The sequence below is a fragment of the Adiantum capillus-veneris genome, chromosome 19, assembly GCF_014529385.1.
Source record: "Adiantum capillus-veneris isolate H3 chromosome 19, ASM1452938v2, whole genome shotgun sequence".
Lineage (NCBI taxonomy): Eukaryota > Viridiplantae > Streptophyta > Polypodiopsida > Polypodiales > Pteridaceae > Adiantum > Adiantum capillus-veneris.
Genome location: NC_140949.1, coordinates 82,163,705 through 82,190,447, shown reverse-complemented (window position 1 = coordinate 82,190,447; position 26,743 = coordinate 82,163,705). Strand labels below are relative to the sequence as shown.

The window sequence follows — 26,743 nt, the reverse complement described above, 5'->3', positions numbered from 1 at the left end:
GACTGATCAAGTGAGAGCGTGGCACTAGTAGGAGTCTCTACTCTAGCCGTAGTCTCTAGATTTGTAATAGCATCGAAAGACATGAATTCCACTCTCATATGCTTTGCTACTCTTTCCAGCTTTCCCTTGCTCTTGAGCTCAGTATACAACTATTGCACAAGCTGTATGCAAGTAGCTACGCCGGGTAAAGTGATTATTTCATGGTTTTTTAGATCCTGAAAAGTCTTTGCAATCTATCCAATAGACTCCTTGAACATGCTTGATAATGAACGTGAGGTCATTAAAGATATGACAAATGCATTATGGGGCATAAAAGCGTGATGAAGCTGCTCAAAGACAGACTTTGATAAAGCCTTTGTGAACTGGCAATACTATTCTAGAGTTGAGGGATTTAGGCAACAGCGAAGATCAAGCTCTAACATGCGATGAAAGTGACATATTATGACTTTGAAGACAAATTCTTGGTGATGTTTCTCCAGCTTAATATCCGCCATATCTGCAAGATATAATTTTATAACCTAAATGTTCTCAAAGAAGAGGAAAAACTATCAAATTTGTGTCATGTTTGTTAATATAGATGTCATACACAATTTGACTTAATTCATAGCAAACAATGATACATTATGATTGCAATACATACATTGTACAATAGAGAGGAGAATACACAAAGAGAGAAATGGAGAGAGGTGAACATGCGAGGAGAGTGAGGTACACTCATCATAGGAACTAGACCCCGTTATGTGCACTACATAATACACGTAAACGATCGAAGCGTGAATGTGAACAACCCAGCTAGTGTGAGATACACTCAACACCCGTCTTGGACATTGTTGTAGTGTTGATTGATAGTTTAACCAATCTAATCCCTAATGAAGTGTGTGGAACGCACAACACAACCATCAACGGATAATTTAAAAAACTCGGGTTGTGGTTAAACATCGTACATATTTACATCCAAGACAACACCAATTCATCTACTGATAAGTGGCATATCTACGCATCAGAAAATACAAGGCGTGTTGTCATGTTAAGATGAAAAGGGCATAGGTATGCATCTCTTCACTCTTAGGTAGACAAACGTCCCTCATATTTCTATGTAGTAAGAATGATGATTTGACTTAATCAAATCCATGATGAAGTGTGTGGAACTCACAACACAAACATCAGCACGGACAACTTAACAATCTCAGATGCATGCCAACTATCGTATGTATTTACATCCAAGACAACACCAAGTCATCTAGATGAACAATGAGGTGTCTTTCGAGTTCAAAACACAAGAATAACTAGTGCATCACACAAAGATGAAGAGGGCATAAACTATGCATCTCTCCACTTTCTGTTTGACGAACAGAAACTCTTGTGTGTACATGAAACAAACCATAATTGGATCTGATCTAAAATTGAGAAACCTACAGGCAAGTCTGGAGTGAGAGGGGTAGCATCATGCCTACTGCACACCACAAGTCGACAACTAAACCTTAAACTCAGTCCTATGGTGAGAGATAGACAATTGCACCACACGAATGAGAATCTAAGTCTGTCCTCAAACCCTTCTCTGCAATGAGCCAAGTGGTTGCACAACACAAGAAAAGTGACTAATTTCTACACACTTCTAGAGTGATCAAGATAGCTACACACCACAAATTGGCCTATAACCTACAATCGAACTCTGTGGAAGAGTAAAACAACTGCACCACACAAGTCTGGCACAACACACAAAAAAAAGTTAAAAAAGATCAATACAAGTTGAAAATTTTACCTCAAGCTCTGGCTATCCCAAAATCCTCCTCAAACTTTGGCAATCTCAAGCTCTATCTGTTCAACAATCTCTTGAAGCTCTAGAACTGCTTTCAATCGAAACCGGTAACACTTTCTTATATAAGATATTTTTTGATCCAAAAGCTCTTTCGATTAAAAAAAAAACGATGATACAGTGATTATACAAGATTTCGGCGTATAATAGCGTTTTATATGAATAATTATTTTGGTAGGGTGTGTAAATGCAATGCTCAAAGAAAGAGAGAGAGAGAGAGAGAGAGAGAGAGAGAGAGAGAGAGAGAGAGAGAGAGAGAGAGAGAGAGAGAGAGAGAGAGAGAGAGAGAGAGAGAGAGAATACTTTTACTTGTCTTATGGTGCGTGAACGGGGGTTGTTCATACATCGGTTTTTGTTCGCACACAAAATGGGTATGTAGGGGGATAGGCACTCAAATAAGAGAAGATGCTCTACTAACATCTTTAAAATGCCAACATGACCTATGAGACCAATCTGTCACAGCAAAGAGAGAGAGAGAGAGAGAGAGAGAGAGAGACCAATAGCTTACAACTTAGGAGAAATGTGTTATAATATCTAATAGAAAGTCAAATGGTGATGTATCCCAAAACTTACCTATTATTGCATGTAATTTTGTGCTTAGGATTATGATCTCATAGAATGAAGAGGTAGATGGTGGATCCAAAAATTGTCTTAGGTAAACAGGATTCAGAAGGGAGACCACCTCATTTAGTGAGAGGATCTTTAAAGAGGGATGTGGATTTTGCTCAGGCCAAACATATATTTCTTGGAGATGAAGTTATGGGGACAGAGGAGCCCCCCAATGAATCTGAAGCATTAAAACAGGAAGAAGTGTCTGTAAGCTAGAAGCTTCAAGTGACTAGCACCAAAAAGAGAAACATCGATCTTTCTTTTGCCTGTGAGCCAGTTGCAAAATGTAAGGAGGGGGTGGATGGTGTTGATAATCTTGCATGTGTGGATTAAAGAGTGTTTGATTTTGCAGGAGCTGCTGAATTGTTCGACAAGGTCTCTTCTATCTCCAATGCCCCATTCATTCTAGATGACCTTATAGCTCAACACAACGATTTCCTCAAGTCTGAAAGAGACAAGTTTGAGCTTGAGGTCAACAAGGGCAGGGTGGTTCTTGCTAACATGGTGGTGGTTCACTTAAAAGATTGTGATTCCACGAGACATTCATACAAAAGTACCATCATCTCCCTTTAATCTATAGACCCTCATTGTGTCCTCTACATGAAAGAGATTGCAAGCTAATCAAAGAATCCTTTGGGTTCCTTCTATTCTTAAATTCTCTTTTTGGTAGTCTATTGAAAGATCCTTCAAATGTAATGGATGAGGAGGATCTACCAATCGATGAAAAAGATGATGAGGACATGAAGTCCAATGAGGTCTCGAGATTGAGGGGGATATTAATCTTGAGTCACAGGCTAAAGAGGTGCAACAAAGAAAAATACCTAGAGTTAAAACATCTGAAATCAAACTACCTTTAGATGTCTCTAGCTTTAATGAGAAGCAAGCCACATTGATGCCTCCTGGATTGCCAGAGTTCAAATTTGGTGAGAGATCATACGTTTTCCTCCATGACATTCAAAATATATTTTCTCTAAGGGGGGACTTTGCACTTGCCACCAGATCCAAATTTCAAGAGTGAAGGAGTGGATTTGTATCTGATCATAGTAGTGACGACAAGGTGATGGAAACCTCCAGTAACCCAATGGAGTGCCTCAAACTCTTCTTTGAAAAGGCAAAAAAATATAACGAGACACTCCCAGACAAGGCTACCAAGCTATCAAAACCAACCTCAGGCCATCAACCAATACTCAGGAAGTAGAGGACGGGTTTATGCATCCCACACAAGGGTCCGCGAGGTGAGTGGACCTATGAAAGGATGACTTATATATGCAAGATGAGAGCTACATGGTAGCCTCCCCCCCCCGCACCCAAACAAAAAATAAAATAATAATAATAAATTTATATATATAGTTGTCAATGTCTTTCTCTAACTCATCCTTTTCTGTATAGCCATGGATTACTGAAAAGGATGAATTTCTTCGCCATCAAACAAGAAAGTATTTTGGAAGGGATACAGTACTAGGACAATACCTTGCCAAACTCTGTGAGGCACCCATACTAGTCTTTCACAATGGAATGTCCCAAGAGGAAAATACTGCAACATTCACCCTCAAGATTCTCTCACGCTTCCTAGGTGGACCAATGCTACCACAAAATGCAAGCAAAGTTATCATTGTCGAAATCTTTTTTGCTACAAAATGTTTTGGTTATTGTTCGCGGTACACTGGTGGTTGTGCGGCAGTATTATTACACATACACAATAATGGCATTCATTTTGGGGAAACAAAAACCAAATCAACTCTTAGATTATGGAAACAATTTAATGATCCGATACAAGGGTAATGTGCCAAAAGATATCCACTATCTATCATCAAGTTGAGAGACTTGTGACTTGTACTATATCTACTATATCATTAGGTATCTCTTGTACATGTTGTGATCTAATATCAAAATCTCTTGATCCACCTATGGTTAATATATTGCATTGTCTCTCTCCACTTCCTTTGGCCTTCACAAGTACTGGAGTTGTTGAATGCCTCTACTCGCTTCCTTTTCTTTTGTTCCAAATGCCTAATTGCTTGTGTTTTTGCCGAACAATCCAATACATGTTTTTGTTGCAGCCAATGAAGGATTCTACGATAAAGCCATTGTAACAACTCTTTCAAAAAATTTGCCTTATCTCAAGAGCCACCATATTGTGTGTGTCTGAAATTATACATTCCTGCCCATGTAATGAGACTTTTCCAACCCTTGGGTGTTCCATATGTTTGGGTTTCCATACTTTTGAATGAAGTATGGTAAGTGATTGAAACTGATGTGTCGCAAATAAAACAAGTTATCAAAAATTTTAAACAACCTTCTAGCTCTTTCCATTTAAAAGGATGCTTTAACAATATCTTGTAATGACTAATTTGAGTTTTAGTCCATGCTATCCTAAATTCTTTCTTTAGTAGCTAAAGGTTCTCCTTAAACTTTTTTAGATCATTTTGTGTCCACTCATCTTTGCCACACATCTGAAATATCACATTGATGAAACACCACCACCCGTGGCATTGCGAGTTGTGGCTTCCTGGTCCTTCGCTACCATATGGAGATCTTTCCATTGTTGAAACTCAATTTTGTTGACATAAGTGAACTACTATATCCTTCCATGCTTGATTACCTTCTTATCTTTCATGCTTGTTGGTTTTGATAAAAAACGACATGCCTTGACCCCAAAAATAGATGGTTTGCAAGTACATCTTTGTTATTGGTTGACCTTTTTTGGTCCTGCTGGATTTTCACATTGCCTCCATGGAGACCCATATCTGACAACACCAGTTCAAGCACCTCGACTGTAATCTTCTATTCTTTTGAGTTCTTAATTTTTCAAGAAAGCCCAATGTACAGATACACGAACTTCTCCACACTTCTACAAAGAGTATGCATTGTATAAATGTGGACATTGACAAGTTGAGTATCTAGAACTGGGTGGAAATTAGGATCCTCATTGTGGCAAGTAGGAGGATTTCTCCACCATTTTGGGTCCATCATCTTTGCAGGCTCCATGCAATACAAGCATGGACCCTTTACCATAGCACCCATTCCACAATTAGACATAAACTTTAGTGTTTTAAGTTCACCTGCAAGATACCATTGGACCTGAAAGTCTTCCCTCCCATTGGCAACCAACACCTTTCTTTGATTCATTTGTTTATCAAAATGATATTAGGGATAGGTGTTCTATGGAACACCCAATGTAAAATGTCATGGTCTTCTTTCTTTATCTTCAAGATTAAATCCGCATGAGAGACGTGAAACTAAATCTAAAATTAAATCTCAAGATGGCTCACCAAAGCTGAAGAGAAGATGGAAATGGAATACTTGAAAGCAACCAAGCCACCATATGTTTGTTTCTGATTGAACATTGAAGTGTGAAGGATCATCAGGGGCATTTTGAAAGAGCCCTATTCATCAATGTTATTGTGATTCATTCATTAGGGAAAATTTGGACTCTCAAAGGGGCCCTATAAGGAGGTTTGACTTTGCCTCTCTGGTCCAAAGTGGGCAACCCAGTGAAGTACATAAACACTTTGTCAAAACCTTATCAACCAGCATACCATTTGAAAGATCTTAAAAAGGGGGTTCTAAATCCCCAAACTCCAACAAATTTGGAGTTGATTTGTAGAAGTTATGGCCTCCCCACTGAAGTTGAAATGTGGGGAGGGATTCCATTTATAAGACGGAGTTGTCACATCAAAAAATGGAATATTCTAGAATATAAAGAATCTCATGGCATGATGTATATCAATGGATATATCGTGATGAGTACATTCTAAATCCAAAAATTCCAACAAGTTTTGATCTCATTTGTAAAAATTTTACCGTGCGCATGGACAAGAGGGAGAAAGTCAAAGTTCCTATAGGGCCCATTGGAGAGTTCAAAATTTCCCCAATGCTAGCTTCTTGTCTTTGAGAATCTCACACTCATCTAGCTTCAAAACAAAATATAGAATGCCACCTATCTCTTCAAATGTTACATTGTAGAACTCAACCATTCTAGTTTGCAACAAAGTGAGGTCCATGATGATATTGTTGTACTCATTGTAAGTTATACTTGTTCCTTGAGATCTATGAATACCATCGATATGAAATGGACATCCAATGAAATATGTCCCTGCATGGTTGAGTTGAACTCTCTCTTTTCAAACACTTGGTAATATTGGTAGAAGTTTAGACTTTATTCCATTTTCCACAAAATGGAGGAGATAGAGTGTTGAATAGCTAGCTCCAGAGTACCCTCTCTTACTCATGTCAGGGGAGTGAAGTGTGCCCTGTATTTCACTTGCAGACACTGCACTCTTTGTAATAAAATGGTCAACAACATCCCGTTGCAAAACCTTATACTTTTTTGTCATGCATTATATCCTTTGCAAGACCATTTGTTATCAAAGGCTTCAATTGCTTTCCTACATTGGCCTTTGGATCTATGTTTTCTTTGTCTAGATATATAGCATGTCTACATAGAAAATATAGCAAACATAAGAAAAAACAATTTATAGGTGAAATAAACTAAAAGGATCACAATCCTGACGTCAATGCTTTGATAATTTTCTTGAAGGTTTCAAGATTATGTAGTCTCTTCTTTCGCACACAAGCACCTATACTTGTATATTTCCTTTGTAAGTTCCACACTTTTTCTTGCAATGCCTGACCATCTCCAAATTATGGAACACAAGATTAAAGAACGTCAATCTCGTGGGTACAAGGTTGTTAGCAGATTGATTAAACCGGCACCCACCTGGCTGAACACGTATCCGGACACCACATCTGTACTCTTATTATTTTTTTGAGCTGTGTAGTAATACTCTGTGTAAATCCTCATTCTAGAGTAGCAACTCAATTCCTGAGTTTTAATCATGTCATGATAATTGGCAAGGTCCGTGTGAGTCATCCACTAGCCATTTAGTAAGCCCTAGGTCCTCCTCCTCCTGCTCAAGCTCGCCTACTAGCTGAAGCCCGCTTATGCGGGATGTGATCTCGACAGGTGGCCTTGCGCCGCTGCAGGCCATACCTTCCGCCCTCCACGTCCACCCTCCCCCTCCCCAGCTGCAATCACATCCAACAATACGAAATCACTCTTTCTCTCTAACAGTCTCTAGATCCAGTTGGTGTCGATCATGGAATTGAACATGAGTGCAGTTATGATAGTACTCCATGATGGCCTGGGTAAATTTGCAGCAAAGGTGGGCGTCACGGCCCGAGTAACACTGTAGTGAGGATGGTTGACATCAAATTCTCCACTGAGTAATTCTGTAGCTAGTGAGTACAAATGAGCTCTCCAGTGTCAAGCTTTGCATCAAGTACTCTACAACAAGGACAAGCGTCAAACATTTTCTTGCATCATTCCTATAGCAAGGATCACATGATGGCGTGCAGGCGACCCCCAACAAGAGTAGGTATGTTCAAATGTTTTGAGGTGGGGGAATCTACCAAGATGTTTGTGCTAGTGATAGCCGTTTTTCGGCTCTCTGTGATTGCCATAGTGAGTTATCCCCCCCTATCAAATCACTCAAACACTGTGGTTACCCTCACCCTTTCACTGTATATAGGCGTGCGTGAGTCACGGGACTTTTCCCATATATTCTTAAAAAACCCTCAATTAGATAGTCATTGGGCTAGTTGAGCCAAAAATAAATAAAAAATATAAAAAATATAAGTATATTATGGCCCATGCGTATGTAAATATTTCTTTGTATATAGGGCCTAAATAAAAGATTTTTTCATAATTATTTTGGTATTTATTTAAATATTTCTACCTAGGTTGTGTTATTTATGCTCTGTACATTGCCTCACCATTACCACAATTTTTCTTACCATTTTTATATTCTTTATTCCATATAGAAATATTTTCATGTAAGCCTCTCTTATATTTGGTGTAACTCCACCCCAACAAAAATCCAAAAAAACTAGTTTTATTTATGTGTATATTTTTTCACTATTGTGATTTTTCCCTTCCTACATCTATTTTGTTTTTTTTTCTAAAAAATTAGAACACCAAAAATATTTATCTTTTTATGGTAGCCTCACAATCAGAGAGATTTCTTTTGACCCCTTTATATTTTTTCCACTTATATTATTTATATTTGACATGTACATATTTTTTAGACCCCTCAATATTTGATTTTCTTAGTTGTACTATTCACTTATATCATAATCTCAACAATATCTTCAATTATAGACCTACAAAATAAGGTCAAGGCTAGGTGGCATGCATACATGCACTATGGAGGGCTCACTCTTGGAGGTATTCAAAAGAATCATCCAAAGAAGGACCCCACAAGGACCTTGTGCAGTGGAAAAAAACGGTCTGTTTTGCTGAATTTTTAAAGTTCACTTGCTCTCCGAATTTGAAAAGGTGATACAAACAAAAGTTGTAGCTCGTGGGCTGAACTTTTGTCTCAATTTTTTCATATTTTTTTGAGCTACGAGCTGTGAGCTATGATTTTATTAGTGGACCCCAGTTTTCCCATGCTATGCAGCCACACTCTCTCTTCCACTTTATCATTTTCCTCTTTCACACATACTTCTCCACTCATCATCCCCACCTCTCTCACCACTCCTCTCTGCACCCTACTCACCTTCTCCTCAACCTTGAAGAATAAGAGAAACCATGGTGAACTCATACCTCCCACACACAACTCCATTCCAAAATTGACCACCTAGTCTCATTTTTCCTCCTCCAAATTACCCATATCTATCAAAAAAACCACAAAATTCAGCCTCTTCTCTTAAAAGACAGCATCATGGTGGTTGATTACTCAGCTTCAATTACCTTGTCTCTCAAGGAAGGTCAAGAGTGGAGAAAAAATGTACCGTCAAAGCTAGTGGACCGTCAACAAGCGTCAAAATCGGCCCTTCTCAAGACACTTGGAGCATCAACCTTGTAAGAAATCCACCTTTTCTTACCTCTTAAGAGTTTTTCTTCCTTATTTGTATCCTACATGGATACTCCCATTGTAAATATCCAATTCCATTTGTAAATTAATACTAACTCTACTAACACTAACCCACTATGAAAAGTCCTATCACCTCCATTTCTCTCCTCTCTCTTTCCCCACCAACTTCTTGATAATTCCAATCAAAAGAAATTAGATAAATTGCTGAAAATCTAACCCAACCATGGTTAGAGAAGTAACCCTAGCCTTCAAAATTGCTATAAAAGGAGGGTGTAGCTAGCACAAAAGGGGGGAGCCATAAGCAAGAGCACTATGCTATAGCTTGAGAAGCCAAGCTCAACCTCTCTAGAAGGAGCTCTTGAGTGGAAGCTCATTGTCTTATGCATGTGCATGTGTTGTAATAGGGGATTAGCAAGGGAACTCTATGCCATTGTAAGAGAGCGAGTGATCATTCAATTGAGAGTAGGAAATCTATCATTTCTCCTACTAGTGTAAGCCCAACATTCGCTGAATCAAGGAGGGTGGATTTGGACTAAGCTTGGATACTTTGTCTCCCTCCCAACGTGAAGTAATGGACAACAATGATGCGTAAGTGTCTAATTGGTGTTTTTTGTTAAGTTCTTGATAGCTTGTCTCTAGTGTTGTCATCAATCTAGCCATAAATCCCACATACTGTAAGACGGCGACAGGGTGGAGAGGACTTCCCTGGCCTTAAGACAGTGATTGGGGTGGCTTTTCTTGTGATGTGTTGTGGTGAAATTTACGCAAGCTATGTTGAACAAATACTAATCTCACTTTGATTTGTCATGACAGATTTGTAAGAAGGTATTAATGCAACAAGCACCCCCTCCCCCTTTCTCTCTCTTTCTTAAATATATAGTTGTGTTTGCTTGATCATTGCCGATACATTTCAAAGCAGTCCGAGCACTATCTCTCTCTGTCTCTCTCTCTCTCTCTCTCTCTCTCTCTCTCTCTCTCTCTCTCTCTCTCTACACGTCCTAGTTCGCATCCAAAACTAGGTGGTGCCCCAAATTTGTGTAGGGTTAGGTTGCGGGTTTGTGTGTGTGTTTGTTGTTTTTTTCCAACCCCAACCCAATTGAGCAGCACGGGAGCCTTGAAGGGTGTCTAGAGGTTGCTCTTCTTGTTGCCCTCCCTGGACCGCCTCACTAGCTTAGAGACAAAGAGGACGGTTGGGGGCGGGGGGAGAGAGACAAAACGAGATATGTCATCTGTTGACGACGTACATGACGGTGGGCTTCAGAAGGAATGATTTTTTTGCTACGCATGATCTTGGGAATGAGCTCGCACAAGTGGAGATGTGCTGTCTTCTTGTTTTTTTGCCCTACAAGTTGAGGTGCAAGGCCACTCACAACTGGCTTTAGGTGAGATTTCAGAGGCTTTGCAATGGTGGATGCCTACAACAAATTATCACCTCCTTTCAAATTACCAAAAATCCTGCTGACTACTAATGCAAGTATGATGACGACATTCGGTGAGTTGATTAATACGCAGGACCAGATCAGCTTGAATGACAAGAAGTACTATGTGGAGATGTATATCGGAACGCCAAAGCTCTCGTATACGATGCTGATTGACACCAAAGCTCATATATCGTGCTCAATAGACGTCAAATTGGGAGGGAGATATCACAGGCCCGCCTAACAGCATTGGTAGGCCAAGAAGGGAAAGGGGACATCAATGGGGGCAGACCTCCACAAATGACGTGGCGCCATAATTGCACTGCTCACTGACACTCTTGCAGAGGGTAGAGGGTGGTGTGCTTTTATCTTTATATTGTCTTATGTTTCATGGCAACTACGATCTCTGACTGCTTGCGACACAGCTTCACCATGGTTGCTCGTGAGTGCCCCTTGTCCCGCGTGCGCTGAGAGTCTCTCTCTCTCTCTCTCTCTCTCTCTCTCTCTCTCTCTCTCTCTCTCTCTCTCTCTCTCTCTCTCTCTCTCTCTCTCTTAAAAAAACTCAACTCTCTTACAGAGCGCGCACCGGCGCGTGCTCTTTTAGAGAGTTGAGTTTTGTTTTGGGAAAATTACCGAAATACCCTCGAATTTGTGGAAATTCCCAAAATAACCCTCAAATTTCAAAAATTTCCAAAATACCCTCGTATCTATTTTGGTAGGATTGTTCAAAATTTCCTGATTTTATTTCTTTTTTGACAATTTAGATCTGTTTTGAGTGCTTAGCATGTAATTTGTTATAAAGTACCTTGCAAAAATAGTCGATTATGTCTTAAAATAATGAAACGATTTATCTCCAAAGCCTACATAACCAACTCAACTTCTAGCTTGAGCATCTTAATTTATTGATAGACAATCAGTCTTCTTATGAAAAGCTACAAAAAAAATTATCTTTGGAGAAATTAATCTCACGACCAAGGATATTTTGGAATTTTAGAAAACTTGAAGGGCATTGTGGGAATTTATGACAAAATATTGGGGATATTTTGGGAATTTTTGAAATTTGAGGGGTACTTTGGGAATTTCCACAAATTAGAGGGGTATTTTGGTAATTTTCCCTTTTTTTTGAAGAGAGAGAGAGAGAGAGAGAGAGAGAGAGAGAGAGAGAGAGAGCGAGAGAGAGAGAGAGAGAGAGAGAGAGAGAGAGAGAGAGAGAGAGAGAGAGAGAGAGAGAGAGAGAGAGAGAGAGAGACTCCTTGCACGTGCTCTTTGAGAGAGTTGATTTTTTTGTGTGTGAGAAAGTAGAAGAAGTTGCGGCATAAACAGTCATGATGGTCAAGCACCACAATGGTGGATGTAAAAAGCATGGAATAGGTGACATGAACCCCATCAGGTGCTCCAACTGTGGGCGATGTGTGCCCAAAGACAAGGCTGTCAAGCGGTTTCTTGTGAGGAATATTGTTGAGCAAGCTGTTGAGCGAGATGTGCAGGATGATTGCATTTATGATGGGTACACACTTCCCAAGATTTACGCCAAAATGCAATATTGCATTTCATGCACCATTCACTCTCACATTGTCCGTGCAGTGAGATCCCGCACAACAAGAAGGGTTCGGGAGCCACCACATAGGTTTAGACGCACGGAGGATATGCAGAACCAGAATCAGCATACCAATGTTCCTATTGTTAGGAAGTGAAGAGGTGTCTAATTAGTGCATATTAAGCCAGGAGAGAAAGAAGGCTCATGAATTTTGAGTTCTATCATAGAACTCTTAAGAAGATGCATGCTACAAGAATTGCCAGCGTGGTTGAAGATATCAATAACATGGATGTTGAGTCTTTTGGACGGGATTGTACCTAATGTTTTGGAAATGTCTTTTTAAAGGTTTTTTCAAAAAAAAAAAGAGAGAGAGAGAGAGTCTGACTTGCTCTGAGACTGAGAGTGCGTGACAGAGAGAAGTGCTGCAAGTGAACAAGAGACACGACACTGCAAATTCACTAAAATCGGCCACTGAGAGTGAGTGACCAGTGCTCGAGAAAAACCTTTTTCCAAAAACTTGTCACACGTACATGTTAGAAACAATAGAGCTAAACTGACTAAATCTGAAGGTTTTTAGACCAATTTACACTAATTTTCTTCAAATTTTGGAGGTTTTCTCACCTTCAACTATAAAATTTAGAGGAAAACCGCAAAATTTGTAGGTGGGGCTACACTAAACCTAGGTTTGTTTCAAGCACTGTGAGTGACTTAAAGAGGCGGTGCTGAGTCTAAGAGGAGAGAGAGAGAGAGAGAGAGAGAGAGAGAGAGAGAGAGAGAGAGAGAGAGAGAGAGAGAGATAAAGAGAGATCACAGAAATAGAACCCCAAAGTGTGTAGAATACACACATGAGATGATGTATATATAGAGGGGACCTGGGTGCCATATATAGAGAAGCCATATATTGAGTAGCTTCACATATAAGCTCAACACCCCTGCTCAAATAAGGGTCCCTAACTGTGGATGAAAAAACCCTTGGGGGATCAAGGGAAAAACCCACAGCTCTATATACACCAACTGTTATATTATAAAAATCATTGAATATACAAATGTTCATGAGGAGCTACATCACTCCTTTTACAATGAATATTTTATGAGGAGCTACATCACTCCTTTTAAAATGAATGTTTTTATGTTGAGCTTATATGTGAAACTACTCAATATATGGCTTCTCTATATATTGAGTAGCTTCACATATAAGCTCAACACGTAATTGGCTAGATTGGTTGAGAGAATGTGCACCCCTTCCATGTAGAGCTTGTTAACCAATGGCAGAGTCAGGCGCAGTTTTGTGGAACTCTAGAAGAAGGTGGAGGTAGGGATTGTTGAACAAAGGCATCGGCGCATCAAGGTCATTTTTGACGTGCGACCGGAAAGACTAGTCTTTGAGAAAATATTCCTCGATTGTGATCCCGCAACTGTGGAGGATGAACCTCACGCTCTCTCTCTCTCCCACTCTCTCTCTCTCTCTCTCTCTCTCTTTCTCTCTCTCTCTCACACACACAGACATACATCTCTCTCTCTCTCTCTCTCTTTCTCTCTCTCTCTCTCTCTCTCTCTCTCTCTCTCTCTCTCTCTCTCTCACACACACACACACACACACTCACAAATTCTTCATTTTTGTTCTCCCCGAAAGATGGGGCCAAGGTGATTGCCAAGCTGTTGCATGCAAGTGGTGATTATCGTTCATGTCGACAGTACCTTATGATCTTCATCACCTCTCCCACCCTTGGCCACAAAGTCCTCATGATTCGGGCCTCCTCTTTTGCAAATCACCGTGAAAACTATAAAAGAGTTCATAGTGCATGAAAACTATTCTCTCCAATTATGTGATGTGAAGGATATTTTTCTTTTCCTCTTCGTTTCTCAAGTGTCATGATTATACGATGAAAGATTTTTTTTGCGAGCTAGACAAAATGGAGTCACTCACCCAAAAATATTTATCTCCAATTTCAATAAGGTACAATCTAGCACCAAAGGTTGCAAATACACATTGTTCATATTGGCTCCAACCTACCAATACGATCCACCAAATCTACTTCTTCTGTAACTTCCTCAGAAGCACTTGCCATAATATTATGTAATAAGAAACCCTCTCTCCCCTCCACAACATTGCACACGCGCGCGCACACACACACACACTCATTTACTTATCTAAGCATCTACTATGGCTTTAATATTGATGACCACAAGCTGTGATTCAAAGGAGGGAGCATAAGCTTGGATAATCAAGGAGTTAATATAAGGGTGGATGATTAAAGTCTCCATAAGGAATGCTCTAGATGTTTAGAGACAATGATAGGTAGATTGTAATATGTAATTTGATGCTAAATGTTTCTATTATGATTTAAGTTCTATGTATCTTGTGGGGTTTTTCTCTTTTTTGAGATTGCTCAAAAACATTTGCTTGGAGTTTGAAATTCCTCATGTTGCAGTCAACCATGGGTAGGCACATAACCATTTATGGACGACAATGTGCCACAAGATTGTTCTTATGTTTGATGATAGCATCTATGCACTTTCTATCACTTTTTGTGATACAACATTATGAAATAACTAATGCATTCAATTTGCATCCATTAACTCTAATGGGATAGTAGGTGAAGATAAAGGCTATTGAACTTGCTAGTGGTGAACAAATCTTCCTTCTCAATCATGGCTAATGTCAATTCTAGAAGGCTCGCGTTGCTATTGAAAGCACACAAGGCATTGGAATGAAGGACACACTAGTAATAGTTTGATGGTCCCTCCATAACAGTTGGTATACTACATGCAATGCCTTCACAAAGCAGCCTACACATGGCACTCAAGCAAGCAAAGGATATCATTCAAATTCAAGAGCTACCTATGCATTATGATGGACATGTGGCATTTGAGCTACCATCTTTTGATCTATTTGTGCACGAATTTATGACAATTGCAACATGTGAGTTTACCATGGAGAATAAGTTTGCACAAATAGAGTTTTGGAATATGCTCAGCAAGATGGTTCAAAAGCAAGGATATGACTGTGTATCAATGTCTATGTGAACACTTTAAAGGAAGAGTATGGCTCTTTTGTTTGAGACTATTTGAGATGCAATATGGTTACTTTGCTACATTGTACTCTATAGAGTAACTATTGAGATCTTTATCTAATATTTCTCATTGCTTATGATCGCTCGGTTTCTTGTCCGCTCGGAAGTACTTGCTCGAGGATTGGGATTCCTCTTTATCTAGTTGACAATTGCAAGGCCTAGGGAGAGGTGACTGAAGAGATAGACAATGCAAATAGTAGTGACTCATCCCCGAAGAGAAAACCCACAACAAAGCAAGATGTTCAACCTCCCATGGTGCAAAGATTTGATCAAGTAGTGGAGGAGGTGATTATAATAGTTAATCAAGTCTACATACAGAACCTGAATGTACGACAACCACATTTGAGGATATGTAGTACTTATGGAGGGGATCATGATTCACCCCACTCCATGGTGTAGCACTCAACGAAAGCTGCAACAAATTCTAGGGCAACAACCACCTCTTTTGAATGATAGTAGAGTAGTAGCCAACTACACTCAGCCAATGCATCTACCACAACTCACGATAAATCACTACTCCATGGATGTGAATACACTCATGCTCATAAGAAATTAGGAGCATGGGTTGAATAACATTCTTATTAGGCAAGAACAACCATTGGCTGAATCACCAACTATGAAACAACAAGGTCCATGCTATGAATGTGGAGGTGACCATTGGGCACAAGGTTGTCCGAACAAGGGTCAATGAATATAATTATTTCTATTCTGTGAATGTTGTGGGAGAGACCATCTACTCCAAAACTGTGTTAAGAATCCAGACTACAAAGGGAAAGCAATAATAAATGTTGTAGATGTGATGCCTTCTTCAAGCAGATCTAAGGTAGAACCTACAATTCCTTTAAAGGCAATGACTCAATCTCAAGCTCAAGAAGCTTCCAAAAATGAAATCATTGAGGAGGAACCCACATTGCCTATTCGAAAAACATCGTAAACGTATCGATGAGAACAACAAGAAAATCATGGAAAACCAAAAGGGACAAAATGAAAGCAAAGAGGCTGTAGAAGAAAGCTGCTTTGGAAACTGAATTAAACCAAACAAAAGAGTTGCTTAGATGAGAGCAAGATAGCAAGAAAAACACAAAGGGACCTAAAGGGTAAAAGCTTGACTTAGGTGGTCGAGTCTTGGCTGAGAAAGTCTTTGAGCCATTAGATGAATTTTTGAAGGCCTATGAAGCTAGGCTAAAACCCAATCAGATCCAAGAGCATATATGGCTAAGGTGTCCTTGTCCAGGGTATGAAAAAAAGAGGCTACAAATTTGAAGGAGCTCATCGAGGCGGCCCAAGCTTTTATGGAACCATACGTTCTAGATGCTCCAAAAAAGGAGCTGCTAATCCGCAAAAGAATCCAAGAAATGGAGAACCAAGGTGTTGTAAATAGAGACCAGGAAGAGTTGGAAGCTGACACGCCTTTCGATAGAAGGGAAGTAGCCAATACCATAGACGGGGTGGGCTCACAAGTAGTGATAGCCGTTTTTTCGGCTCTCTGTAATTGCCATAGTGAGTTATCTCACCCTATCAAATCACTCAAACACTGTGGTTACCCTCACCCTTTCATTCTACATAGGTGCGTGTGAGTTAGGGGACTTTTCCCATATCTCCTTACTGAAATAAAAACCCTCAATTAGCTAGTCATTGGGCTAGTTGAGCCAAAAAAATATAAAATATAAAAAATATAAGTATATTATGGCCCATGCGTATGTAAATATTTCTTTGTATATAGGGCCTAAATAAAAGATTTTTTCATAATTATTTTGGTATTTATTTAAATATTTCTACCTAGGTATGTGTTATTTATGCTCTGTACATTGCCTCACCATTACCACAATTTTTCTTACCATTTTCCATACTCTTTATTCCATATAGAAATATTTTCATGTAAGCTTCTCTTATATTTGGTGTAACTCCACCCCAACAAAAATCCAAAAAAACTAGTTTTATTTATGTGTATATTTTTTCACTATTGTGATTTTTCCCTTCCTACATCTATTTTGTTTTTTTTTCTAAAAACTTAGAACACCAAAAATATTTATCTTTTTATGGTAGCCTCATAATGACAGAGATTTCTTTTGACCCCTTTATACTTTTTCCACTTATATTATTTATATTTGACATGTACATATTTTTTAGACCCTTCAATATTTGATTTTCTCAGTTGTACTATTCACTTATATCATGATCTCAACAATATCTTCAATTATAGACCTACCAAATAAGGTCAAGGGTAGGTGGCATGCATACATGCTATACGCTCCCAAAGACTGACTCATATTGAGGACAAGATACAAATATATAGGTGAGACCAAGTTGAGTAGAGTGAGCCATATATAGCTCCAACACCCCCACTCAAACAAAAGTCTCTAGCTTTGGATGAAAAAACCCTTGGGGAGTTCAAGGGAAAAACCCAAGCCCCTATACAATGTGAAAATATGAACCATCGATGATGATGTGAAAGTGAATTTTGCATCTATGTACAAATATTCAAGTGACTCATAGATCACAATGTGCAAATGTGGAATGTGCATAGTGCATGGTACCTAAAATATTACAATGTCATATGTACAAAGCTATTACAATAGCAAAGAAGATAATCTAGAAAGAGTGAGGCCGAAGCAACTCCAAGCTCCGAGCACAAGAGGATGAAACGTGGCTCGTTGAGGCCTTTGGTCAAAATGTATGCAATCATCTGGTCACTTGGACAATGTTAAACCATAATGGCTCCTTTGCGTACTTCATACCTGACATAATGATAATGGACAACAATGTGCTTTGACTTATTATGTTGAACATAGTCTTTTGCAAGACTAATAGCACTTTGGTTGTCACACCGCAAGGGTTTTCTAGAAAGAGGAGAGTGACCAATATCAACCAGCATTTGTCGAAGCCAAATCAACTCACGAGCTGCAAGTGATGCCGCAACATATTCTGACTCAGTCGTAGAAACTGCAACACAACGTTATTTCTTGCTGCTCCAAGAAACAAGACAACCATTTATAAAGAAGCAATTTCCACTAGTAGATCGCATAGATAAATGTGAGCTTGCCCAGTCTGCATCTGTGTAACCCAAAAGAGAAAGAGATTGCATAGAATCCGATGTGATTTTTCGTCGATAGACTAAACCAAAATCTGTAGTGCCTTTCAAGTATTTCAATACACGCTTTGCAGGAGACCAATGCCTAAGAGAAGGACATGCAAGATGTTGTCCAAGATAATTAGCAGCAAATAGAATATCAAGACGAGTGTTCGTGCCAGCAAACTGAAGACATCCAATCAAGTTAGCATAAGGTTGATTTATGAAAAGTTGACCGCCATTGTCAGAAGTGTTCTTTGTAGAGCTCGCAAGACAAGGTGTGTTGGCTGAATGTGTAGATTCCATACCAAATTTTTGAATAGTATCTGCAATAAACTTTGATTGTCGAAGGAATAAAATACCTTTTGTACGGCTCCGTTGGATTTGAATGCCAAGACACGAGTGAATCTCTCCAAGATCCACCATATCAAATGCAGAAGACAATAACTTTTTCACTTGATGAAGAAATTCCAAATCATTGGAAACAAGGATGGTATCATCCACATAAAGAGCAAGAATCAAAAAACTTCTATCTTGGAGTTTTATGTATAAGTTGGGGTCTGAAGAGCAAGAGATGAATCCTTTAGAGGTGAGAAAAAGATCAAATTTTGTATACTAGGCTCGCGAAGCTTGTTTGAGATCATTTAGTGCCTTATGGAGTTGAGCAACACGGTCTTCTTTACCTGGAATAACAAACCGTTAAGAAAAGCAGTTCGCACATCCATTTGATGAGCTTCTAAATCAAACTGAACATCAAATGCCAATAAAACTCGAACACTTGTAATGCGAACAACTGGTGAAAAAGTCTCTTGATAATCAACACCAGCTACTTGGGAGTAACCTTTTGCAACTAAACGTGCCTTGAACTTGTCAAAAGATCCATCTGCTTTTACTTTTGTCTTATACACCCACTTATATTTAATAACTGTACGACCAGGAGGTAATTCAGTTAGTATCCATGTACCTTTAGAGATAAGAGAATCGTACTTTGCTTCCATAGCCTATTGCCATTGATCCTTTTGCGGTGAAGAGATAGCTTCATTATAAGTAATGGGATCTTTAGAAGTAGAAAAAGCATTATAAGCAATATTGTCATCATAAACATGACATGAGCCATGTTCAAAATCAATAGGCAGATCAACAAAAATATCAATATCATCATTGGCAACATTTGGAATGGATGGTTGTGAAAAGGAAAGTTTCTCTATAGGAAGAGTTTCATCTTCTGAAAGAAATGGAAAATCCTGAAGCAATGATTTAGTATCATCAGAATCATCCATGGACCATGTAACAAGACTTGATTTCGAGGTGTTTTAGTAATAAATTTTGTTTTCTAGGAAGTTTTTGTCATTTTAAAGTTAGTCCACTGTGTAGAAGGATGTGTGGATTGTTTTCGTCCGATAAAATTTTTTGATCCGAAAGGCACTTTCTGGGGCATTTTTGAAGGCATTAACGTGGGATTTTGAAAAAGTGATGTATGAAGCGATTGAAGCCTGCGTTATAAGGAACAACTTTGGTTGTTTGAGTCTTTAGAGATTTTGATGTTTTGATGCTCGTTGAAGGCCAAAGATTAAGAAAAAAGTTGGATTTGCTGTTTTTGCATCGTTTTTGTAGAAAATGCTGTTTTGCAGGTTGATTTTCAGCAAATCGTAGCAGGCTATGGAAATTTTCCATCACATAGCCGCCGAAGAGCGCAGCGAGGGCAACAAGATTGTATGAGACGGACTTGGGCTGTTTTGGCTCCGTTTGGGAGTTATGTTCAGTTGAAGACAGCGATCGCTTCGCGATCACGTTTTTTTACCTTGTTCTCGCAAGTATATTGGCGCGCAAGTCGAGTCGACCGAACGCCAAAAATAGAAAAGCGGCTATTTTAAGAGGTCGCAGGCTTTTGGAGGAGAATAGAAGGATGGGTGGTGCGTTTTGGGGAGATTCACCATTCTCTCTTCTACGAGTGCGAGTGCGAGTGCGAGTGCGAGTGCAAGTGCGAGTGCGAGTGCGAGTGAGACGCTGCATGCAAGCGAATTGAAGCTCGGGGGTGGTCGGGAGGTTCGAGCTCCGTACAACGGAGTGCGCCCATATATATATTCAATTGCTCCTCTGTTGTATCAAACACTATCAATACAAAGATTTCTTCCTCTGTTTTGCTGTCTATCTCTATTATTCGGTTCCCGTGACAGACCATGAGCCTCCCATAAGCTGTTTGTTAAAAGTAGCATCACGATTCACAATTACTTTCTTGGAGGAAGGGTCATAGAATTTGTAGCCTTTGGAAGTGTCTGAATATCCAATAAAAATAACTTTAAGACCAGGAGCATCAAGCTTTGTTCGTGTTTCTTTGGGAACATGAATATAAGCAATACATCCAAAGGTTCAAAAATGAGATACAAAAGGAATGTCACCTGTCCATGCTGTGATGGGTATCTTACCAGAGGGTGCAGTAGTAGGAAGATGATTCTGAATAAATACTCTTGTCAAAGTAGCTTTAGCCCAGAAAACACGAGATAAGACAGAATGAATCAGCATACATCTTACAGCATTGAGAATAGTGCGATTCTTTCGTTCAGCAACGCCATTCTGTTCAGGCGAATATGGAATAGTGTGTTCATGATGAATTCCACTGTCAGCACAGTAACTCACAAACCCTCGAGAAACATATTCGCCTCCATTGTCACTACGAAGCTTCTTAAGGAGACGACCAGTTTGAAGTTCCGCAGCCTTGTGGAATTTTTTGAAAACAGATAAGGCTTCAGATTTTTGTCTAAGTAGAAATACAGTCGTATACCTTGAGAAATGATCAATGAAAGTAATGAAGTAGCGATATTGTGATCTTGAAGAAGGTAGAGGTCCACATATATCAGTATGAACAAGATTCAATATGTCATGAGAATGAGTTGTATTTGAAAGAGGAAAGGGTTTATGATTGTGTTTCCCAAGAGCACAAAATTCACAAATTCCCATATGGGGATGGAGTTTAAGATCCATGCCATGAACAAGATCATGACTTTGAAGATCAAGGAGTTTTGAGAAATCAGCATGAACAAAACGGTGATGCCATACTTTGCAATCATGATCACCTGGAGCAGTGACAACATTTGCTACAGCATCGTTGAGAGAGAGTTCAAACAAATTACCGTTTTGAGGAGCAGTGGCTATAGTCTGTCCATCTTTCTCAATTCGGCATTTGGTATGATCAAATCCAATAAACAGACCAAGATCAACAAGTCTAGCAACTGAAAGAAGATAACGTTGACGATCTGGTACATGTAATACCCCTCACAAAATTTGAGTGGAGGAAGATAAGGTACCAAGATATAAGTCTCCAATACCCTTTACTTGACAAGTAGTATCATCATTAAGATAAACAACACGTTCAACTGGTAGTGGATGATAGTTATGGAGCCACTTAGACTGATATGTCATATTTCCAGTAGCATCAGAATCGACAATAAAAAGTGATCCATCACGTACATGAAGTATTCTGTCTAGAGCAACTGAACATAGGACGCAACTTGTTTCTGGTACAATGTTGTTTCGATGTTCAGTAGCATATGCTCTATTGCGATCTGTGTCAAATCGACGCGTATAGCACATATGAGTGGGATGATCAGATCCTCCACAATATTCACAAGAAGAAGAAGAAGAGTCTCTAGGTAAACGTGGTTGTTTCGTGGTAATATTATGTTCTTCATCATATTGACGTGCCCAACAATCATCTTCAGTATGGCCATTTCTATTGCAGTAAGAACATTGCTTATTAGGAAATTTGAGACGAGAGAAAATATTACCGCAACGGCCACCTCTACGGTTTCCTCGTTGAAATGGACGCCTTCGAGCATAAAAAGCACGTTCCATCTGTTGTGACTCAGTCTCCTCTTGTGAAATCAGAACTGCATCATGACCAGCATTACGACGTTCTTGACGTTGAGAGTATTCAATTAAAGACATGCAGGCTTGGTCGAAATCAAGACCATCTTTATTAGAGAGAATAGTAACAATGTTATCATAAGAAGAGTCCTTCACTGTATCAAGGAGAAGTGTAATCCGTTGCTTTTGTGGAATGGGATCACCGGCGGCAACAAGTTCATTAGGAAAAATATGGACTCTCCTTGGGCCTTTTTGATTAGTGAAGGCTTAAGGGAGAACCAATGAGAAGGCTCTTGGGATATCACCTAGAGGGGGAGGAATGGTAGGGGTGCAGCCTAATTGTCTCCCTCTTCAATGCTTGGTTCTTAGAGAGAGGTGGGAGGTAGGCTAGGGGGAGGGGGGGGGGGGGGGGGGGGGGGGGGGTAAATAGGAGGAGAGAGGTGTCATAAAAGAGGGAGGGACCCCCCAAAAAAAAACGTGCATGCTTAAAAACCCAAAAAATTGAATTTTTTTAAAAAGTTCCAAAGTTGACCCATTTGCCTCCAAAACTGCCCCAAAACATAGACTAACTTAAAAAAGTCAAATTTTCCCCCCAAAATCCACTTTTCTCTTTCTCCCTCATTACTTTTCTCTCCCACACTCTCCCTCCTCCCATTCTCTCTCTATAGTCAAGGCAGCCATAGCCAAATGCTTTTCACCACTCTCTTCCTCTCTCTCCATAGCACCCCCTTCTCTCACACCTCCATCAACCCTCTACAGTCCCACATTCCATAGCCCACAGCTCCACTATCCTCTCTACCTCTCTACCTCTCACTCCTCTCTTTCTCTATCTCCACTGTCAAAGCCACCATAGCCACCATAGGCAGCTCACCTCACCCTCCTCATTCTCTCTCCACAGTACTCAACTCTTTCAAATCCCTTCCTAATCCCAACTTCCCAAGCATGTCCACGCATAGACGGCCCAAATCAGAGATAGAGGAGATTGTGTTGCAGAACACAAAAGACTCAGAGGGGGTATGGATCCCACAAGTGTTCAAGAAGGGTGCATGGATCTACATGCAACCGTCATGTGCTGGACCTCATCGCGTACGGTGTCGAGGCGTATTGGAACGTCATTGGAAGGGCCGGCTATTGGCATTCAAAGAAACAAAGTCCGGAATGGTGGCCATCGTGCAACACGTCTACAGTGCAGCTGTGAGCTCCACCTCAAGAGAGCTTCTACTCAATTTGCACCTCATTGTAAGTTTTCATGGTTTAGCTATCCCATGCATATGTCATGTTTACGTTTATGTGATCATTATGTTTAACTAAGGACATTTGTAAAGATGTTTTTCCATCCAACTTAGTTGAGGAGCACCCGCTTGAGTGCCTCTCAGGCACGTTCATGGTTGTGCATGCTCACATTGGGGAGCTTATGCTTCCTAATGTTTCATCGAAAAAACTTACCGAGCAGCGAATATTCATGTACTCCCACACGTACGTGGTGCCGAAGTCAAGCCAAAGCTATGGTAGGTTAGAAGCCGTGGAGACACCCTCATCGCAGAGTGCTAAATGGCCAACTCCAGACCATTGGGCTTTGCTTTCTTTCAAGCGCAAGGTGCTGCAAGATTTCCAAGGGTCCCTAAAGTTTGGTAAGGCAACCAGATCGGTGGGTCTCAGTTGGCATTGTCCCTTTCATTTGTTTGTGCATGCATTCCGCTCTCTACCGATTGTAGAAACACCAACAATGTTTGTTTGCAAAGAAGTTGACATAGATGCAATGGACACCATTCTAGGTGTCAATTGGGGCTATGTTGACGGTTTGCATGATGGTGATCGTTATAAGTGCAATGTGTCCCCCACACAGCTTTGCCTTCGGTATTTGAAAGCAAGGTGCACCTTGTATGCACGGTTTAGCTATGAGAGGTGGATGCACAAACCTGGCGAATGGATACCCTTGCAGCTGACAGCCGAAGAGATTCAATCCTTTGAAATTTGTGTTCGCATGCCCAATAACGAGGTGGAGGTGGTTGCAGTGAATCCGTATTGGACTCTTGCCAATCTTCAGGAACACTTTGTCATAATGGGATTCGAGGATGTCGGTAATGCAAGTTTCAAACTAGAACAACGCAAGGTCTGCTTTGTGCTTTCTTAGCTACCTTTTCTTATTTTCTGTGGGTTTTTGTATTTTGATTGCCCATTTTTGGTTGTATAGATTGGAAGGCGAATGGAGGCCACTATGCTTGTTTACAAAGATTGGGCTACAGACGAAATCATCTTGTCTAAGCGAATTGGCTTGTAACTTTAATTGTTTATATATTGGATATTTTATTAAAGATTTTGAAAAGTTTTAAGGTGTTGTACTTGATTTTGTACTCGAGGTTTAAGGTGGTGTAAATTTATTTTTTAAATCCATATTTTTTATTTTTTTCGAGATAGAATATGTCTATATAAGGAGGACCACCTCCTCATTTCACCATTTTCATCCCAGCATTGCAGAGAGACCTAGCATACCCAATCACGCAAAGAGAAGACATGGCTGCTACTAGTGCTTTAGATGCATTCCTTACTGAGGCTGGGCATGCAAATCGCCATGAGCTTCAAGCATTTTTCACAACCCAACCCGATTTGGAAACCACCTTGAACCTCCACTCTCAATCTCTTGAGCACATTACTTCATACATTTCCACGTGCATGGGGAGATTCATTGTTGAGTTACCAAACCGACTAGGGCAATGGGTCCCTGAAGGCCTTCTCCACCACATCTACCAAGGGGACAGGCCATTTCATCAGCGGCTTGCATGCTTTGCCACCATAGCACAACCCGCCGGACAATATGTGCGGCTTGAAGCTGATGATGTGAGAGCAATGCGTAAGGGAAGGATCAGAAACACTTTTTTCTCTGTTCAGGCCATAATGATCTTCCTCCTTCACGAGTGCCCAGCAGGCCCTGATGTAGTGCTACCTCACTTGCAGATCGGCGGGGTATTGGCCAATGTGAAGGACCCCAAGCCCGCGGCCATTGACTCATCCGCAGAGGAGAGGATGCTTGCCTTGACCTACCTTGTAGGGATCAAGGCCTCTTGGAGGCCTCTCCATCAGTCGGTTCATCCTCGGGACCGCCAGAAGGAACCACCACTCGGGATGCCATCCCTGAGGTAGAGATTACCCGCTTCTCCTCCATTGTGGTGGGTGGGGAGGAGTTTGTGTTTATGCACGATCTGGAGAAATCCTTTGAGCTTTGCATGGATGAGTGTTTCGCCATCCTCAATGCCCATGGAAAGTTTGAGCTTGATACCACCACCTCTCATGACGATGATCTCCTACTGCCCATGGGGAATACTTTGGCGGACATAGTAGCGATCGCACAAGCCGAGGTGGCAGCGGCCGAACAGGCCAAGGTCTCTGAGGAGTAGTTTGTGGCCGTGCAAGCCATGTGTTTGGCTAAACGCGCAAGACTGGATTCACCACCAACTGCTGCAACACTTGTTTTGCTTGATCCAAAGGGGAAGTCAAGTGTGGATCTTTACTTGCACCCGGAGGCCGATGAGGAGGATCGTAGAGAAGAGGTATAGATGCTCACTTACATTTGATTATTACAAATGATTTTGTTAATGTTATATCATAATTCTGTGCCATATCTCAAAAAACCTATGTTCTGCAGGATGTTCCGGAGGTTGACGCCTGGGCGCAACGGTCAGGGGGGAGGAGGACGCCGTTCGGACCTCAAGCGGAACTTGCTCACTACCTCAGCACACTTCCCACCGGTGTCGTGGTGTTTGTCCATGCTGACTACTCTCCCAATGGTCGCTACAACATTTTTTCTCTCCGTTCACTCTCCAAGGCGTTGTGTTTAACAACACTTGCCCAAACGGCCAACCTTGTAGTGCTTGTAAAGAAATATATTGCAATATCCACTTTCGGTGTAAACTTTCGCGGGCGCCTTATTGCCCATGTCGGCATGAACCAAGCTGTAGGGGTTAATGACACCCAAGAAATCACAACCACTTTACTTAACAGGGAGCCACCCCAAAAGTCCAAGTGCCAGAAAATTGTAATTAGAAAGATCCTAAAGCAAAAGCCGGATATCATGTAAAGCATTGATTTCTTTAATGAAATTACTTTTTGCTGTCTATGACTCTCTTTCTTGCAAGGTTTTGAATTTCTTATATGTTGGGCTTCCATTGTGTATGAGAAGCACCATAATTTTTGCTATAACTACTAAAGGGTTTGGTAGGCTTCCAAAGTTATGTATGTGCCTAGTAAAGGGCTTGGACGTCCCTAAACAATGTTGCCACAAGGGCGCGCATTAGGGCTTTCCATCAGCAGATGAAGTGTGCAAATGCGCGCCCTAGTGGCAGATGAAATTGGACACATCTAAGAGCATACCCAAGTACAAAACAGAGTGACAAGGGATTAATACCGAGTTGCAAAAGAGAAACACATGGATACCCAGGTAAACCTTAAGGCCATCTTGCCCCAGATACCTAAAGATGTA

At 40.5% G+C, this 26,743-nt stretch overlaps 1 pseudogene; it reads left to right on the top strand.

The window, feature by feature from the left end:
- Positions 1-12,046: 12,046 nt before the first annotated feature.
- Positions 12,047-12,415, top strand: LOC147434332 (small ribosomal subunit protein eS26y-like; annotated as a pseudogene).
- Positions 12,416-26,743: the final 14,328 nt, after the last annotated feature.